Raw genomic sequence first — 21,103 nt, forward strand, 5'->3', positions numbered from 1 at the left:
TACATATGTGGCCTGATTGGTCCTCACCCCCACATTCTAAACAGTATGCAGTTGCTATTGGGAGTTATTGAACATGCCCTGAGGTCAAATGCACCTCCCAGTCGTCCCCTCACGTCCACTCAGGTTGCCAATCTCCCTGTGGGGCCTGGCTTTCCTGTGTGGCCAGCAGGCTCCTGACTGTTTGCACCCTCCTCTCTCTGATTGGTCAGCTGTGGAACTCTGTGTTCGGAGGTAAAAAACAGGTCAAGGAAACTGCAGACAGCTGAAAAAAGACGGTACAAGGCTCCTGAATAGGGATAACATGCTTCGCTTTATTCAATCAAACACTTTTATGAAGCTCAGGTACTATGCTATTATACTACAAAACCAACTAAAAAAACACACCCACAAACCAAAAAATGTTACATATCCGTAAAGAAGTTAAATACCATAGCAAAGCAAGGGTATCAAGCTAGTTTATTTATATGTTTATTTCTGTGGTTTCTAGTCTGCCTTTCTCACTGAGACTCAAGTTGGATTACATAGTGTGGGTTAGTACAGTCGATATCAATGACATTTCAATAAAACAGGTCATGGCTATATACATGTGAATTTGCAAAGATTGGGAGAAAACAGACACACACACACAGAGAGAGAGAGAGAGAGAGAGAAATCGAGAAATCTAGTACAGAGCTGAGAAAATGCCAAAGCAGAGAATAAGCAATTCTACAACTGATGTATTAAACAACATAGAAACTAACCCAGTAGGATCACACCCACAGCAACAATAGAGAATTCCACGGTCCATCAATATTCATAGCAATAGGAGTACTCTCTAGTCCCTCCCTACCCTTTTACAGGTGGATCTTGACAATGCCATTTCGGGCTATATCCCCTTGGAGTTATTCAGAGAGAACATGCAAAGAGGGAGGGAGGGAGGAAGGGAGAAAAAAGCCACAATGGTTCTATGTGAAGCACTCCTAGGATTGAAAGCAGAGGTACGATGCAACATCTGCATCTGTTATCTCTGCAATGGACTTGAATTTCTGACAGTACCATTGGGGAGTATTAAGATACCAGCTTTTATATTTAACTTGCCCTCTATGCACACACTGTCCAGGGTTCAGCACCCCAAGCACCCCGGACCTGAAAGCGGATGGGATGCCAGCGGCAGGCACAGGAAGCCCCTGGGCGGGGCCAGAGGGAGAGACCAGCCAAGGGCACACCGCCCAACCCCACCCCAAAGGGCAACAGGCACCCACACCTGTACAGAGTGCCAACAAAGAGGTAGAGGTACTGGAAGCCCCTGGCCAAGCCCTAGGGGAGAAAGAGGCAACCCAACCACAGGAAGGTGGAGCAGCTCCCAAGCCCCAGAGAATCAGAAGGAGCAGGTGGAAGCCAGCTAGCCCCACCCTCGAGTGGGAGGCTAAGAGCCCTGACAGGGGAAGGAAGGACAGCCAGGAGGGGGCCAGGGCAGAGGGAGAAAGTACAAGAAATAGGGGCAGCCAGACAGACAGCTACCTTACCGGCAGAACAGCAGAAGCAGCACAGGGCCATGCCCCAAGCTGCAAACAGGGAGAAAGGGAATCTAGAGATCAGCTGAGGCTGCTGGAAGCTCAGAATAGAGGAATCTTGGTAGCCAGACCGCCAAGAAAGCACAGCTGTAGCTGTCCAATGCAGCCAAACTAGCTACCCCAAGTGCAACTGCTTTAGGCAGCCCAGGCCAATGCTGGAAGGCAAAAGAGGGGTGTGGGCTGGCAGGTAGAGCCTGGGATGAGGGGCAGGATATAAGGGAAGTCCACCCACAGGGTGGGGTGGGTTGTGTAGGAGTGATGGAGGAGTGGAGAGAAGCAAGAGAGGGCGAGGAGGAAAGTGGACGAAGGAGGAGATGGAGGAGAGTAAGAGTGGTGATGGGGTCAGGTTGAGCAGGCCAGCGAGTGGACTGAGAGGGAGCCAGGGTGAGGTATACCCGCCCCTCCTTCCACAGAGCAGGGTCCTGCAGTATCCCTGACACCCCCCTGAAGTCAGAGCCAGGTACGCCGGAGACCCACCCAGCGGTGTCCACGGCAAGCCCTGACACACACAAACACACAAGGTGGGATATCTCCTAGGTGCGCCTCTCAACAGGTCATTGAAAGGATTTGGACAACTCCACAGCTGAAAAACATCTGCAGCTTTATTGCAAAAGGAGAAAAAATAACCGCTGTATCATCCAGGCTGCTGCCTTAAGGGAGTCTGGAGTTTCGTAGCTGCGATTCTTCTTCCTGAGGCTGCAGGTCAGTCGTTCTACTCGCCACAGAGCTATACATTCATTGAATCATAAACAAGGGGAGAGAGACGGGAGACTTGCTCAGGAAGCCAGTCAGTGCCCTCTGGGAATGAAGCAATATTGCCAGGCTTCTCCCCAAAGCCAGGCCTCCGAGCTTCGGCCTGCTTCAGCTGAAATTTATTCTTTCACTGCAACTCCAGCGCCGTCCCCAACCTCAGCCCTCTCCTGCAAGAGATCTTACTGTTGATGCCGCTGCAGGGACTGGCGACAGCAACAAAGAGAAAGCGGAAATACGCAAAGGATGCTTTGTACTGACACCATAGGGCTCGTTCTCCACACCGTCCTACAGAGCGCACCCCTCCCACTCTAAGGTGGGGCTGTGGCTCAGGGGAAGAGCCTCTGCTTTGCATGCAGAAGGACTCCGCTTCAATCCCCATCATCTCTGGTTAGAATCACAGAATCAAAGAATCACAGGGTCGGAAGGGACCTCCAGGGTCATCTAGTCCAGCCCCCTGCACAATGCAGGGAATTCCCCTCCCCCACCCCCAGTGACCCTTAATCCATGCCCAGAAGATGACAAAACACCATCAGGATCCCTAGCCAAACAGGCCTGAAGAAAATTGCTTCCTGACCCCAAGGTGGTGATTGGCATTACCCTGAGCATGTAAAAAGGGCCACAACAACTAACCACCGATGTACCCCTTCCTGCCCTCCCTCTCATGATCTGCCTAGGTTCACAGAATCAGCATTGCTGTCAGATGGTCATCTAGCCTCTGCTTAAAACCCTCCAAAGAAGGAGAGCCCATCACCTCCCGAGGAAGCCTGTTCCACTGAGGGACCGCTCTAATTGTCAGGAAGTTCTTCCTAATGTTTAGCCGAAAGCTCTTTTGATTTAATTTCAAGCCGTTGGTTCTGGTCCGACCTTTTGGGGCAGCGGAAAACAACTCTGCACCATCCTCTATATGACAGCCCTTCAAGTACTTGAAGATGGTTATCATATCACTTCTCAGTCGTCTCCTCTCCAGGCTAAACATTCTGAGCTCCTTCAAGCTTTCCTCCTAGGACTTGGTCTCCAGACCCCTCACCATCTTCATTGCCCTCCTCTGGACATGTTCCAGCTTGTCGATATCCTTCTTAAATTGTGGTGCCCAAAATTGAACACAATACTCCAGGTGAGGTCTAACCAGAGCAGAGTAGAGCGGTACCATCATGTTGTGTGGTCTGTACACTGTATTTCTGTGTACAGGCAATCACATTTGCCTTTTTAGCTACTACATCACACGGCTGACTCAGTTAAAAGGATGGTGTAAGAAGTGATGTGAAAGACCTCAGCCTGAGATACCAGAGAGCCTCTGGAAGTCTGAATAGACAATACGGACTCTGATGGACCCATGGTCTGATTCAGTAAAGAGCATCTTCACATGTAAGGCTGCTGCATTGCCTGAAGAAATTGGGTCATCTCTGTCACCCCACTTCCCGTAGTTTTCAAGGCACGAGAAGTGATGGGGGTGCAGTCTGTGCAGAAGCACAAGAATCAAGGTTGAGAGTGACAAATCTTCTCTGGGATAACGATCTTCCAATTCTAAGAAGCCCTCTGATGTGGTCAGGAGAAGATCGGGTCCCTAGTCTGCTGTGCACCAGAACCAAGGACTATTCTGGGGCAAAAAGCCCTTCTCTACCAACCTGACTTTCTGCAACTTATAGCCCAACAGAGAGAGCTGGACCCCATTTGGTGTAGTGGTTAAGAGCGGCAGGACTCGAATCTGGAGAACCGGGTTTGATTCCTCACTCTTCCACTTGAAGCCAGCTGGTGACCTTGGGTCAGTCACAGCTCTCTCAGAGCTCTCTCAGCCCCACCCACCTCACAGGGTAATTATTGTGGGGATAATGACATACTTTGTAAACTGCTCTGAGTGGGTGTTAAGTTGTCCTGAAGGGCAGTATATAAATTGAATGTTGCTGTTATTCAAGAATGGGATGGGAGGCAACAGGGCAAGGTTTGGCAAACCCATTCCACCTCCAAAAGGGAGTCTTCCCTCTCACCTCCCTTGAACTTTTTATGGTACAGAAACAGAGTTTCAGGGAGGGCCCCATTTCTGTCAGGGATGGATGTCCTAAACTGAGCAGGGGCTGATGGCCACTAAGACCCCTTCCAACTTAAGATTGTTTCAGGTAAAAAGGGGCTGTCCTCAATCAAAGAAGTTTCAATGTCAGATTGTAATTTGAGATTGCTGAAACTGAGTTCATTTACACTTCAAAGCAATAGAACCTCCAGGGCTGAACAGAGACATAGGATTCTTTTCTCACTACAGATGCTAATTTCTGCTCTAATCAGCTGCATTGTACCTTTACATCCTTACTCCTTACTTTGCCTAACCCCTCCCACCTCCTGACCAGGATATAAAGGCTTAGGATCTCCATTATATCTGAAGAAGGGAGCTTTGACTCTTGAAAGTTTATACCTTGAAAACCTTGTTTGTCTCTTAAACTGCCACTGGACTCAAATCCTGCCGCCGACTCTAGGACTTTGTCGTAATGGGAACACCCCTTGGGCATGACATATAGAGATGATGTAATTATGGCTGGACCATGACTTCTGAATCTTTCAGTCCCAGTAACAGTATTTGAAACGCTCAGTTTGCCTTGGAAGGTCTCCTGTTATTGAGCCAGTTTGGTGTAGCAGTTAAAAGCAGCAGGACTCTAATCTGGAGAGCCAGGTTTGATTCTTCACTCCTCCACTTGAAACCAACTGGGTGACGGGTCAGTCACAGCTCTCTCAGAGCTCTCTCAGCCCCACCCACCTTACCGGGTGATTGTTGTGGGGAGAGGAAGGGAAGGTGATTGTAAACCGCAGCGAGACTCCTTCAGGTAGTGAAGGACAAAGTATAAAACCAACTCTTCTTTTTCTTTTTCATGTGATGCATACGATCCTTAGTAAGATTCTCTTATCTATAGATACAAACTGTTCTAATTTCTAGCACCATCACACAGGTATTTCCAAGTAACAGGGCACATTGCCAACCTATGCCTCATCGGCAAATTTGCCAAGGAAGCTCACGACGCATGAAGTCTTCAGCCTCGTAAATGTGGCGAAGACATTAAAAAGACATTAGAAATAGATAATGAAATTAAGAGGATGATCTCCTAATAGGAGGCATGCTTTGGAGAGAGAAAGAGAGAGAGAGCGCGCCTTGGCAGGGCTGAACATCACAGTGGCGAGCTGCGCTTTGACCAAAGACGAATTGAGTGTTTGCAGAAGATGAAAATAAAGAAGGCAACATTGTTCTGCTTGGCAGGAAAACATAATAGATTCTGTCTGCAGAGATGGATCTATGCTTGATGCTCTCAGATCACAACAGAAGGGAGCAAACTCCAGCTATTATTTTGAATTTATTTACAGCTTGCAGTACATCAGACATTCTACAGCCATCAGCAGGCAGACGCCGCACTCAGGTGGAGTTCAGGTGAAAAGCCCAGTTTTGTTAATGTCTGTGAAAGACCACAACAGACACTAGTACGGATGACAGTTAATTGGTATCCGAAACCCAGTTAGCATCTAATGGTCTTCTCCGTTGAGAGCCCAGGAATGTGTGACCCCCTCCCCCACTAAGAATGTGTCATAGTCCCTGAAACTCTTTCAGCTCCTCTGGAAATTACTCAGATGTTTCCTCAAAGAGGACTCTTAATTGCAAGCCTTAACTCCCTGCAAAAGAAAAAGAACATCTCAAAGCACTGGGTGGGTTCGAATGAATTGCACGGCTAATTCCAAAGGGTTGGGGGCAGGGTGTGGGACTTGCTTGTGTCTCCCACCTTCATTCCCCCCTCCTTGCCACATGGGAAGCTAAATTTGAAAATGAAGAAACTCTCCAAAGCAGTTTTTATTAAGACATGAGAATCAGCTGCTCCAAGGAAGAGGGGGGAGAAAGCTTTTCACAGGACATGTCCTAGACCACTCGGAGGTGGAACTGGAACCCTATCCTGCATTACATTCACAATTGGCTGAATGGTGAAACAGTCTGCACAATTAAATTACCACCTTTGAAAAAATATCAATACCATTTATAACCTGACTGACTATTCAGGATCCTAATCCATGAATGATAACACAGAATTATAGGGTTGGAAGGGACCTCCCGGGGCATCTAGCCCAACCCCCTGCACAAGGCAGGAATTCACAAATACCTCCACTCCTACACACCCCAGTAACCCCTGCTCCATGCTCAGAAGATGGCAAAACACTGTCAGGATCCCCAGCCCAACTGGCTTGGGGAAAATTGCTACCTGACCCCAAAGTGGCAATCGGCCTTACCCTGGGCATGTAAGAAGGGGCCACGAGAACTAAGCCCTGATGTAACCCTTCCTGCCCTCCCACTCATGATCTGCCCAGGTTCACAGAATCAGCATTGCTGTCAGATGGCCATGTAGCCTCTGCTTAAAAACTTCCAAAGAAGGAGAGCCCACCACCTCCTGAGGAAGCCTGTTCCACTGAGGGGCCGCTCTGACTGTCAAGAAGTTCTTCCTAATGTATAGCGGAAAACTCTTTTGACTTAATTTCAGCTCATTGGTTCTGGTTCGACCTTCTGGGGCAATGAAAAACAACTCCACATCATTCTTTACATGACAGCCCTTTAAGTACTTGAAGATGGTTATCATTTCACCTCTAAGTTGCCTCCTCTCCAGGCTAAACATACTGAGCTCCTTCAATCTTTCCTCATAGGACTTGGTCTCCAGACCCCTCACCATCTTTATCGGCTTTGCCTCAAAACATACAATCATGGATGTTAAGGTATTCCTGCGCCACATCCCAACAAAGGGGTTAAAGCTAGCATCAGACAGGTTGGAGGGTATCCTACAACCAGCCTCTCTAGAACTTTATTCCAGGTAGGAAAAATCCCCTTTGTGGGTATGTGGTCAAGTCCCTTAGGATAACCACTCCTAGTTCCGGCAGCCAGGGCCGCATATCTGCCTTAGTTTAGCAAGAAGACAGAGAAATCCAAGAACACAGTTGAAAATACCACTTCCTAAAAATCTCAACTTGAATTAATTGCTAAGCCCTTACTCCTACAAAGCAATGCCTGGGAGCGTGAGAGGAATGCCTGCTCATTTATTTAGAACATTCATATGCCGCCTCTCCGGAGACCTGCTTGCAGTTGCTTAAAACTAATACAATGAAGCCACTAGAACATAAACATTAAAAAAATCATTAAAACCCAAGCATTAAGGAACAAGCTAACAACACCATAAAAAGCACAATCAATAAAAAACATGTCAATGCCATTAAAAGAAACAAGGGTATAACAATAGCACAGAATATTCACTGCACAGCCTAAAACGATGTAGATAAAATGAGCCTCAGGCCAGAATAGACCAATAAGCATTTAAAAGATCATTTTAGTTCAAATGTAAGTAGAAGTCTAGGTAAAAAGGAAGGTTCTAATATAGTGGTTGAAAGAATGTGAGTTGGACACCAGGCGAGACTTATAGGGGAGGGGATTCCCAAAGTGAGAACCGTCAAATGCACGGAAATCAGAGCAGCGGTTGGATAAGATGGAGGCACATGGCTGTCACTTGTTACTAGCAAACACCGAATAAATTATGCAGAACAGCAACAACTGCAGAATAAATTATGCAAAGCAAGAGAAATGATGCAAGTTTTCACCATTTGCACACAATAGCCTTTTATTTAAATATCTGTGCCCCTCCCCCTTTGGGGGAAGGGGTGTCTACCATGGTTCATAAAGCTCACCAACATAAATAAATAAAATACATTGTAATAGCTATACACAGAGAGAGCTCGTTCAAATGGGTCAAAATGTTGAACATTGCTAAAAGATTAATGCAGGTCACAGAATTCTGCTTTTGAGAGTTCAGAATTTAGATTGCTTGGGTGTAGAATTTCAGGCTGTTACAATAATGTTTGTATGGGCAGTCATCAGTGCAAGAATGTAAGAACTCGGGCGAGTTTTTTTTGCTTTCCTCTGGGCATACAGCAGGGGTTAATGAGGGAGGGGGGAGTGAGGCAGGTAGGTATCTGTGAATTTCCCATGTTGTGCAGGGGGTTGGTCTAGATGACCCTTGGGGTACCCTCCAGCTCTCTGTTTCTAAATTCTGCTTGCCCCATAATTTTCACCCTCTCTGCTGTGCAAAACTATGGGTTGATCCATTCTAGCAACCTGATTACCCAAAAAGTTAGCGAGTGCTAATTTTAAGTATGTCCCTATTCCTATTGTAAGCTACCTCAGTGCTATATAATTATCCCAGATGAAGAGATCAATGCACTCAGTGATATGCAAGAAGAATCCCCTCCCAAGAAAGCAATACTCCAATACTCCTTTTACTTCAGCTTTAGCTAGAGGTGAAATTTCAGCAGGGGCCGAGCTTACGAAAACCGTTGAATAAGGCAGAACGCTTGCATCCCCAAATACGGGACATCTGCAGAGGACGCAGCTTCACAACGTTTTATAGCAAAGAGTGGTGGTGAGGCACCCCTCTCCTCTACTCTCTTCTCCTCTCACCCCCTTTTCTCTCATCTTGTACATGCATGCAGAGCAATAACACCAAACCCTCTATAAACTTCCCCGCAACTGCACCAGTGGGTCCCATAAACTTCCTCCTGATAAATCCGAGACAAAGGCACACAACTGCTGCCAGCTTCATTATTCATTGATGAGTCCTGCAAAGAGGTTGCGACAACTTCCATCACCCACGGCTGCCGGCATTGGCTTTGCTTGCCCGGCACGCTTAACCTGCCCGCTTTCACATAAATGCCGCTTTATGGATGTTTAACGTCTCTTATTATCCCGGCAGCCTCTTTGCCCTTTCAAAAGCGCCAGCAATTTGCTCCGCGGGGAGTTGCAGCACAAGTCCTCAAGGTGAAACTGGCGCACGCTGGCTGCTTTGGGTTAGAACCAGGTGGTCAATGTAGATTGAACGGTTGGAGAGAATGGCAGTTCATACCAGTTGAGGTTCTCCCCCCCGCCTTGCACATGATATCCCACCTTCTCTCTGAGCCTCAGCTGGATAGATTGAGGGTGGAGGGGCTTGGGTTGCCAGGTCTGGGTTGGGAAATTCTTGGTGATTTGGGGGGGGGGGAATTGGAGCCTGGGGAGAATGGAGTTTGGAGAGGAGAGGGACCTCAGTGGATATAATCCCAGAGAGTCCACTTGCCAAGGCAGCCATTTTCTGAAGGGGAACTGATCTCTATTGCCTGGAGATCACTTATAATTCTGGGAAATCTCCAGCCACCACCTGGAAGTTGGCAGCCCTGAGTGGCAGATGGGTATTTCTCCAACCACAGAAGCCAAGGAAAAAGTGACTACTGCTTCCCAGGACCTTCTGAGCTCTAACCTGTCTAGCAGCTATTGTCATTCCTTGGCAGGTAGAATCCCCTGGTTCTCCACAGCAAACTTGCAGGTGTGTTGGTTGAAGTAAATTTATTAGAGATCCAGTAAGTTCAAGGTGTTCAGACAAAATGGCTGCCACAGGAGGTGGAGTCAACCACAAAATGGCCACCACAGGAGGTGAAGCCAAACACAAAAAAGCTGCTACAAGATGCAGAGTAAATTACAAAATGGCTGCCACAGGAGGTGGAGCCAAACACAAAATGGCTGCCACAAAAGGCGGAGCCAACCACAAAGTGACTGCCACAAAAGGCGGCGTCAACTACGAAATGTCAGGGAGTGACATCATGCAGAACTGTAATAGCAATTCTTCCACATTTCAGGAAGAAGCTCTGCTTAACGGGACATCTTTTACAATAAGCTTATTTCAAAATATTGTCTTGCATACACACAGCTTACCTTCAATCACACAGTGGAGATCCTTGTGCGATGGTGCCAGCTGCTGCTGAAGCAACTTCTAAAAAATCTGCACAGCCCATTAGATCTCCAGTCAGACCAACTGTTGCCATTTTGTTGGGAGATTCACAGGGATACCTAAAGCTTCAAGCACAATCTCAGGGAGGTGATTGTCAATGTCAACCATTCCAAGTGGCTTCTCTGGCCCTTCTCCCCATCTAATATTTCCATCTCTTGAATCAAGGAAGATGCATGGCATATTGGCCTCTCCCATCGATACTGAGAGGGAGGGGGAAACGTTGACATTTTACACAGGGGACTAGGGCAGCCAGCTGATTGGTGGAGGCCATTTCCGTCTGTCCTTTGTGGGGTTCCACTCTTCAGCAGGCATAGAAGACCCATTCATTCTTCCTCTGCAGAAAGCACCTTTTTATTCTCGCCAGGCACGTTGAGATTAATGGACTTGTTAGAGTGGAGGGCATAGTTACTGTTCTCACCAAGGGGCGGGGGGGGGGGAGTGAACGTAAATATGCTGGTGCCAAACCATAAAAGCATTTTTATAGTGTTGTAAACCAATATCGCAAGGAAGCCCAAACCAGGGATGCAGGAAAAGAGGGGGGGGGGACTTTGAAAGAGGTGGAAATGGAGCCAAAAAAGAGGTTTTTTTAAAGCACTGTTTATTTAATTTTGTATAAGAAATGGTAGCATGATCTATTTATGTGCTTTTTTTCTTTTCTTACAGAAAAGTCAATGCATCTATAAAAGAACAGGAATACAGAAGCTGTTTCCCACCTCCAGGAAGACTACGTCCCATGAAGTCAAGGAGAAATAGCCCCAACTGAGAGCCAGTTTGGTGTAGTGGTTAAGAGCGGCAGGACTCTAATGTGGAGAGCCAGGTTGGATTCCCCACTCCTCCGCTTGAAGCCAGCTGGGTGACCTTGGGGGAGACACAGCTCTCTCGGAGCTCTCTCAGCCCCACCCACCCCACAGGGTGTTTGTTGTTGGGATAATAATAACATACTTTGTAAACCGCTCTGAGTGGGCATTAAGTTGTCCTGAAGGGCGATATGTAAATCAAATGTTGTTGTTGTTATTATTATTATTAAATTCTTTTGGCCTCTGCTTCCCATCATGGAAGTCGCACTCTCTCACTGTGGACCCAAAAGTATAACAGAAAGAAGTAGGGAGAGCTGGGCTGAGATCTCACCTCACTGCATGCTCTAGCCTCATTAAAAAGCACTATGTTTGAGCTGAACAAACAACCTGTAGGATTGTTCCAGTGTTGTGTGACAGACTAGGAGATAGGAGACCCAGGTTCGAATCTCTACTCTGCCACAAACTCTCAGCCTAATCTACCTCACAGGGTTGCTGTGAGGATAAAATGGAGTAGAGGAGAATGATGTGAGCTGCTTTGGGAAGCAAGGCAGGGTATAAATGAAGTAAAATTAAAAAATAAAATAAAAATGGTACCTGGGACAGCTTATTCGGTGTAGAGACAGTTTGGTGTAGCGGTTAAGAGCGGCAAGACTCTAATCTGGAGAGCCAGGTTTGATTCCCCACTCCTCCGCTTGAAGCCAGCTGGGTGACCTTGGGTCAGTCACAGCTTCTCAGAGCTCCACCTACCTCACAGGGTGATTGTTGTGGGGATAATAATAATGCACTTTGTAAACCGCTCTGAGTTGGTATTAAGTTGTCCTGAAGGACAGTATATTTATTTATTTATGTTATTTATATTCCGCCTTTCTCACTGAGACTCAAGGTGGATTACATTGTGTGAGATTAGTACAATTAGTGGCAAGGACAAGGGCTGGCATTTCCATACAGTGTCAAGAACATTTCCATAAACAATGTAATGGGGTAAAAGAATTTAAGTTTACAAAGATATAGTATTAGCAAGGATCCAATATGGGATTGAAGAATTGCTTCAATTACATTGAACAACATAAAGCACAGGCAGGATATAGAAGTACATATTTAAAGCAACAGATAATATGTAAGGCAACATAATGGTGAAATCTATGGTTTATATAAATTGAATGTTGTTGTTGTTGTTGTTGTTGTTTTTATCATCATCATCATCATCATCATCTCATATAAGCAAGGCTATAATTGTGCTTGGGCAGGTATGAAGTCTACGAAATAATTCATGATCTGGAGAGAGCTGACTGACTTCCCCACCCCTACCCCATCTTCATGCCACCAAAACTCAAGTTGGCCAATGAAACTGATGGAGAACAGAATCAAAATACACAAGAGAATGCTATGTGTTTTTAGTTAATTCATAGAATTTCCTGCCACAACATGAATACCACTGACTTAAACCTTTCTAATTGCTCTTATCCAAATTCTTTCTGAATTTTGGAACTGAGAATTACCTTGTCTTGCTTCTAAGCAGGCATTTCATGCATTTCGAATTATCTGTTGGTTTGTTTAAAAGAAATTCAAGTTATGTACAGTTTCTATCCACCTGTGGCTTCCCACAGCTTACAGCTTCTTCAGTCATGACTCTCACCCTAGACTTTACCAATACACACTTATATGCATGGATAAAACACTGCAAAAAAAAATCCTGAAGGGGTCTTACAAATGATTGTGTAAAGATTCTTTTGTGTGGTGTTTTACTCATGCATATATGCACTTTTGAGCAGTGATAAAACGCTTCAAAAGGCAAGGCTGATGGGACTGTACACATTTGCAAAGTTGTGTTTCTGTAGTGCATGCCTTTAGGTGTGTATTACCAAAAAAATACAAAAATCTTGATACAATCACACAGATGACCACAATTTTGTATGGCATTATCAAGGCAAATAAGGTTGTCACTACCCAAAAGTGAGGCTGAATTTATTTTAGACACATTACTTTTTAAACTGGTAGGATAATGGAGAGGAGAAAGAAGTTTGGGACGAAGGGAGCTTTGACTAACCTTGAAAGCTTATACGTTGGAAATCTAGTAAGTCTTTAAGATGCTATTGGACCTGGATCTTGCTCTTTGGGAACAAGAAAGGAAGAAATGAGGAAAACCCAAGCATTCCTTACTGTTTGGGTCTCCATTGTGGAGAAAGCCAGAGTATAAGTGAAGCAAGTAAATAAATTAAATTAAAGGGTCGTCCAATAGTTCTATTACTATGATACCCCGATATGCAGAGGCAGCAAAACTCTGAATGTCAACTGATGGGGGACTCTACATGCTATCGTTGTGTCCTATTTGTGGGCTTCCCAGAAGTACCTGGTGGGCTAGGTTAGTCCAGAGAATTTTTGTTCTGATTCAGTGGTAAAAGAAACATGGGAGCCTGTCTTCAGTGTGTGAATTTTGGAGTCAGAGAACATTACAAAGAAAAGGAGCATTTTGAAACTGGAGAAATCCACCCAGGCAAAGGCAAATCTAGTTAGAATCATAGGATTGGAAGGCACCTCCAGGGTCATCTAGTCCAACCCCTTGAACAAGGCAGGAAATTCACACTTCCCCCCATATCCCCAGTGACCCCTGCTCCATGCCCAGAAGATGACAGAACACCATCAGGATCCGTAGCCAAACTTGCCTGGGGAAAATTGCTACTGTACAAAAGAAACTCAGGTGGATATATATATATCTATATATCTATATCTATATCTATATCTATATAAAAAGTGCAAATACTAATAAGGTGCAAAAGTCAACAATACAATGAACAGAACACAATATTAAATAGACAATCATTCAATAATATGCAACATCGGGATCAATTGATACTCTCCAAGTCCAACCGGTGAGTAATTCATTAGTCGATGTTTCAGTATTTCAATATATCAAGCAGATGTCACAACAGTGACTTCCAAATCCATAATCCAGCAGAAACGCTGAAGCTGAAAGTGTCTTCAAACCAAATTGCTACCTGACCCCAAAGTGGTAATCGGCACTACCCTGGACATGTAAGAAGGGGCCACGAGAACTAAGCACTGATGTACCCCTTCCTGCCCTCCCTCTCATGATCTGCCCAGGTTCACAGAATCACCATTGCTGCCAGATGGCCATCTAGCCTCTACTTAAAAACCTCCAAAGAAGGAGAGCCCACCACCTCCCAAGGAGGCCTGTTCCACTGAGGGACCGCTCTAACTGTCAGGAAGTTCTTCCTAATGCTTAGCCAAAAACTCTTTTGATTTGATTTCAACCTGTTGGTTCAAGTCCGATCTTCTAGGGGAGTGGAAAACAACTCCACGCCATCCTCTATATGACAGTCCTTCAAGTACTTGAAGATGGTTATCATATCACCTCTCAGTCATCTCCTCTCTAGGATAAATATTCCCAATTCCTTCAGAGTCCAGTAGCATTTTTAAGACTAACCAACTTTAGCATCTGACAAAGAGAACTGAGATTCTCGAAAGCTTATGCTACAGTAAAGTTAGTTAGAATTAAAGATGCTACTGGACTCTTTTTGATTTTTCCAATTCCTTCAAACTTTTCTCATAGGACTTGGTCACCAGATGCCTCACCATCTTCGTTGCCCTCCTCTGGACACGTTCCAGCTTGTTGATATCCTTCTTAAATTGTGATGTCCAAAACTGAACACAATACTCTAGGCGAGGTCTAACCAGAGCAGAGTAGTATGTATGTATTTTATTGTAACGGTCATTAGACCAGCTACACATAATAAAATCAGAGCATAAAGCAAGATAAAATCCATTGTTTAGAATTCATATACTTCAAATAAAATATCCAAACACATATCCTAATACACCAATATAGAGGTAAGCTTCATAAAATCCTGAATGAATGAGTAGAACAACACCATCACTTTGCGTGATCTGGACACTACACTTCTGTTGACACAGTCCAAAGTCGCATTTGTCTTTTTAGCATGGATGACCAAGGCAAATCCAGTTTTCTTGAAGAATTAGAAGGAAGATGGAAACCAGCATGGATGCAAGCCAATTCCATGGATTCTCTGAACGGGAGGGGGGCAGGAATACTCAATCCAACACCAGGACTGAAATGTCCTCATCTTTTGGCACAGATGTCTCCGTTTGAACAAAAGCGTACGCACCACACATACACAACAGTCCAAACCCGATTTCCTACAACACAAATTGGCTCCCGCCCCATTAAGTCCTCAACCAAGCATTTAAAAAAAGTGGGCATAATAGCAACACTGAGACCACGTTGCTCCTTAAGTGCTATACATAGACATATCTCATCACCTCTCCCAGCCTCAGGCAAATGAGGAACAATTAGCATCAACTGGGGAGAGGGGAATGGACTCTGGTTAAATGCATACTAATAGCGTCTGTTTAATTATGCATTGCTTGCACAGCGAGAAATAAAAAGTGTTGCTAGGAAGGTGAAGAAGTCTTGTTAACTATCCAAGAGAGAGGGAAGGAGGGGTCAGAGCGAATGAAACAGATACAGAGCAGGCTGTGGCGCGAATATTTGGGGGGACCCCGTCACCGGGGGTCCTCTTCGCCACTTCGGTTCTTTGTCCTGGGGCAGCCCTTCACCAAGGCTGGTATAGATGTGAACCTAGCCTAGCTCTCCCTGACGCTGTTCTGAGTCTCTAATAGAGAAAGGCACCTTTGTACAGACAAGATCTTAACCAAGACTGGTAGTTTATTTTACAAACAAGAGAAGAGATACAAAGTAGCAAGACAAAGCTCTGAAGCAGAGCTCATCTGCCCTTGACTGTTATACTGCTAGTCAAAGATAGATAAAGTCATTCAAGGAAGCATGCAATAATACAGTAATAAGAACAGGGCTTTTTTTCAGCAGGAATGCGGTGAAACGGAGTTCCAGCACCTCTGAAAAATGGTCACATGGCCGGTGGGCCCGCCCCCTGTTCTCCAGACAGAGGGGAGTTTAGATAGCCCTCCACGCCACTGTGGCGTGGAGGGCTATCTAAACTCCCCCCCTGTCTGGAGATCAGGGGGTGGGGCCACCAGCCATGTGACCATTTTTGCCGAGGGCGATTTAAACTTTTAAAAACTCCCCCCTTGTTCCAGCTGACCCAAAGTGACGTCATTGTGCGGTCATGAGTTCCACCACTGAGTTCCACCACCTCTTTTCCCAGAAAAAAGCCCTGAATAAGACTCTCTCTCTCTCTCTCTCTCTCTCTCTCTCTCTCTCTCTCTCTCTCTCTCTCTCTATATATATATATATATATATATATATATATATATATATATATATATACCCCTGCCCCCCCAAGAGCGCTCTTGGACTACCTGCTGACAAGCAAAGGATCCAACAGATCTCTGTATCCTACCAGGAGGCAGTGAAGAGCATTCTGTGGCTCCATCTTTTATAGGGAAAAGATCCCAAAAGTCTGCATGTTATGACCATCATCAATTACGTAGTCTTTGTTCTTCTAAGGTATTTCTGACGTGGGGATGGCATAAACATTTTTAAGATAGACAGTTGTCTTGATGTATTGTCGAAGGCTTTCACGGCCAGAGAACGATGGTTGTTGTGGGATTTCCGGGCTGTATTGCCGTGGTCTTGGCATTGTAGTTCCTGACGTTTCGCCAGCAGCTGTGGCTGGCATCTTCAGAGGTGTAGCACCAAAAGACAGAGATCTCTCAGTGTCACAGTGCGGAAAGGATGTTGGCAGGTCATTTTTATCTACTCAGGAGGGGTGGGGTTGAGCTGAGTCATCCTGTAAGAGTTTCCCAGGGTGTGGAATGCTAATGGCGGGAGGCTTCACTGTATCACATGCACATCAAGCACCAATCCATATGCAAAAGAACCTCCTCAGGATACAGGATGATCTTGCACATCATTACATGCGGGGGGGGGGGGGGGGGGTATCACCTCTACAGCCTTATGAGAAATGAATACTAGGAAAGGATTCTACTATTCATTTCATGAACATGTCACATGACTACTGGGGCATCTGAAACTGCCTTATATTGATTTACATCATTGGTCCATCAAGGTTAGTATTGTCTACTCAGACTGGCAGCAGCCCGATTGTTATGGGAGATGCTAGAGACGGACCATGGGCAGTTCTGCATGTCATGGGTTCGACACCCATTACTGCCATAAGCTCAGCAGGTGGCCTTCTTTCAGCCCCAGCTGGGGAATAATAACAACACTGTTTCGAAGAGCCATATATAAGTGCAGTTATTATAAGGGAGCTGCTGTAGCATAGTGGTTAAGTGTCTGGGCTGAGAATCAGCAGTCTGCTGGTTCAATTCCCACTGCTGCCAAGAGCTCAGCAGGTGGCCTTCAGTCAGCCATTTCTATCAGCCCCAGCTCCCCAGCTGTATTGTGAGGATAATAATAACACTGATCTTGGTCACAGCTCTGAGTAGGGCACTAGTCTGTCCAGAAGGGCAGTATATAAGCACAGCTATTATGAGGGTGCTGCTGTGGCATAGTGGTTAAGTGGTTGGGTTGGGATATCAGCACTCTGCTAGTTCGACTCCCACTCCTGCCATGAATTCTGCAAATGGCCTTGAGTAAGCCACTCCTCTAAGCCCAGCTCTACAGCTGTATTATAGGGATAATAACAACACTGACTTTGTTCACCACTCTGAGTGGGGTGCTAATCTGTCTAAAGGACCAGTATATAAGTGCAGTTATTATTATAAGGGAGTTGATGTAGCATAGTGGTTAAGTGGCTGGGCTGGGAATCAGCACTCTGCTGGTTTGAATCTCTCTACTGCTACAAGCTCAGCAGGTGGCCTTTCAGTCCAGCTGTGTTGTATGGATAGTGATAATACTGACTTTATATTGTTGAAGGCTTTCATGGCTGGAGAACGATGGTTGTTGTGGGATTTCCGGGCTGTATTGCCGTGGTCTTGGCATTGTAGTTCCTGACGTTTCGCCAGCAGCTGTGACTGGCATCTTCAGAGGTGTAATTTATATCTACTCAAGAAGGTGGGTTTGGGTTGCGTCATCCCAAACCAACCTTCCTGAGTAGATATAAATTACCAGCTAACATCTTCTCCACAGTTTGACACAGAGAGATCTCTGTCTTTCGGTGCTACACCTCTGAAGATGCCAGTCACAGCTGCTGGCGAAACGTCAGGAACTACAATGCCAAGACCACGGCAATACAGCCCAGAAAATCCACAACCATCAATACTGACTTTGTTCACTGCTCTGAATGGGGCATTCATCTATTAATAATAATTAGTAATTAACAACAACAACAACAACAACAAGTATAAGGGAGCTGCTGTAGCAGAGTGGTTAAATAGTTGGGTTCATCTCCCGCTCCTGCCGTGGGTTCAGTAGGTGGCATTGGGTAAGCCACTCTGCTCAGCTCCCCAGTTGTACTGTGGGAATAATAATAACATTGAGTTTGTTTATTGCTCTGAGTGCAGAAGAGCAGTATATAAGTGTCATGTCTGAGCCTCATCCATGCCAATTGTTATTCTGTTCTGCTGAACACAGTGTATCTTGCTATAGCTCAATATCCCTTTGCTAGTGTCATAACTATTCTTTTATCAGGCTTTCACAGGTGTTTATCACCTCGTGTTCATTCCCAGACAGTGCTGTGTCTTGCTTCCTAGTAACTTGACGTGATATCACAAATATGTGAAACGTTCTCACACCAAGAGAGCGTCAAAGTATTGTTTACGGTTGGGAGGGGGGAGAAAGGAGTAAACTAGAATGTTAAAAGAGAAGTTTCTCTCACATGATGTCATTCCTGTCAACTTCTACTCTTGCTGCTTAGATGCCTGCCTTGCTTCTAAGTAGTCCTATGGACCTGTATATGGAAAAGGTTTGATTTCTGAATAAAAGCCATTTGACCAAGAACCTGTGTCTTGCTGCAATTGTCCGGGGATCTGCCTGCTGTATCCTGTCATCCATAGTCTGACAATAAGTACATGGTTACTACTACGACGACGACAATGACGACGACGATGATGATGGAGTCATGGCCCCTCCCCCAACCTTTCAGCAGTGACAAATCTTGCTCTACCCTCTCTGTGGCCAACCCATGACTCTCAATTGTGCCCTCCATCATCCATATGAGACCCATGACCTCAGTACTGGAGGAGTTTAAGCCATATCCAAATCCCCCTTTCTTTCTGCTTTCAACCTTCCAACCTGCAGAGATGGAGAACAAGGAGTGTCCACCTAGTTCCCTTTGCCACCCTCTTTCAAGAAAGTGTGGTTCATCACACATGATCCACAAAGGCTCTCAGAACAACCAGGATACATGCAAGAACCCAGCAGTCAGAAGGGTAAATACTGCAGATGCTGACCGTAATCAGCGGCCCACAATGCCCAGGCGGTCTCACTTCAACATCAGCTCCTTGGCTCTCTTGGCTATCACAATGGAACACAGCGGCTTGGCTGATTCACATGCCAAGCCAGAAGCAGCCTTGGGTAGAGAGGTCATCACGCCCCAACAGAGCATCCATGCCAGTATACCCCGGCTAGCTATCCTCACACATAGGTGTAAGTCATTCCCTGGAAGCTTCACAGAAAAATCTGAAAATCATCCATCACAAACCTACGCATTTGGCTTTCTGCCACGCTCGACATAACAAGCGGCAGCACCCCTTGGGTAGCTGTTGCTTTATTTTTGCAAACAATAAAAGAAAGAAATGAAACGTGTCGCTGTGCCTTGCTCTCGGTGTGCTGACTAGTAAAATTTTAACCGGATTTATAGGGTGCCATAAAAGAAAACTCTCTGAACATTTTTGGATTCTGTCATTTGGTGTCATTCCTCGTCTATCGGCAGGCATCCTTATCCAGGTAGCCCAAAGGACACCTTTCGCTTTAAGCAGAGTCCCTTCAACTGTGCACAAGAGTGAATTGCAGCAACAGAACAATTTTGAGAAAATATTCAAGACAGGCTGTGGCATTTTTACAGGCAATTCTGCATGTTTTTATTTTATTTACTTTACATATTTCTGCCCTGCCTCCTAATCCAACTATGCCCTTTCTTGAAAACTTATGAACTTAAAAAAAATAATTTTAAGGTAAAAAGACAAACTAAAAAGCTGACAAGAGGTGGTTGAACTCAGTGGGTTGGCAGCACATGGGGCAAAGCGCACGTGCGCTCCCGGGACCGCACAATGACATCACTTCTCGGAAGTGACATCATCATGCAGGGGGCAGCCACCTCTGGGAGCGCTCCCACAAGAGGGGGGGTGATCTAAACTCCTCCCCTTGCTCCAGCTGAGTGGCACAAGTCAGCTGGAGCAAGGGGGGGGTTAAAGATAATGGTCACCAGCCATGTGACTATTTTCTAGAGGTGCCGGAACACCATTCCATCACATTCCGGCTAAAAAAAAGCCCTGGCTAAAATTAAAGAGCTAGTGTTGTATAGTGGTTAGAGTATCAGATAAGGGTCTCGGAGACCCAAGTTCAAATGAAGCTCACTTGGTGATCTTGGACCATTCTCTCTTTCTTCTTTCTCTTTCTCTGCCTAACCTACCTCACAGGATTATTGTGAAGATAAATGGGGAAGGAGAACCATGTAGACGTCTCCAAGCTACAGGAGAGAGGGTGAAATAAAAATACACTGAATAAATATCCAACGAACATTCAGAGCAAGCCTAAAAAGAAGAAAACATAGACAATGAAACCCAAGAAGTTAACCTTAGTCTGTGAAGGCAAGCTAGATGCTGACATGAGAAATGTTTAAATCTGTGTTAAAGGGTTTCTACCTATATATTTTATCTTCTGGTTTTTAATTGTTTTAATGATGTACTTATGTGCTGGTTTTAATGGCCTTTAAGACGAGATTTTAATTTGTATGTTTTAATGCGTTAGCTGCCTTGGTGGCCCTGTGAGGGTTGAAAGGCAGCGTAAAACCCCTGCAAATAAGTAAACAGACAGATCAAAGGGAATCTGATTTTAACAATGAATGGGGCTAATGGATGAAAATCACCGAACTCTCCCCGCGCCTGCCCTTTAACTCCCCAAACAATTTTGCACAGCGGAGAACTTAGATAAGGAGAAAATCATGGGGGTTCTCAAAGATGAAGGGTTATCATGTATTTTGTTTCTCTGTGGAAAGAAAACAATCTTTAGTAGAAAATATGGACTGGGTGGGAAAAGGTTAAATACCCTCTCTGTGCTAAAGCTCTGCTGGATATTTCAGTCTCCTAGAGCTGCATTTTAGCT

The 21,103-nt window shown here is 45.4% G+C and overlaps 1 protein-coding gene across 3 annotated transcripts in view; it reads right to left on the minus strand.

Moving 5' to 3' along the window:
* Window positions 1-21,103, minus strand: part of TSNARE1 (t-SNARE domain containing 1) — a 635,428-nt gene that overhangs the window by 436,314 nt on the left and 178,011 nt on the right. The window lies entirely within an intron of this gene.

This window comes from Eublepharis macularius, chromosome 7 (genome assembly GCF_028583425.1).
Source record: "Eublepharis macularius isolate TG4126 chromosome 7, MPM_Emac_v1.0, whole genome shotgun sequence".
NCBI lineage: Eukaryota > Metazoa > Chordata > Lepidosauria > Squamata > Eublepharidae > Eublepharis > Eublepharis macularius.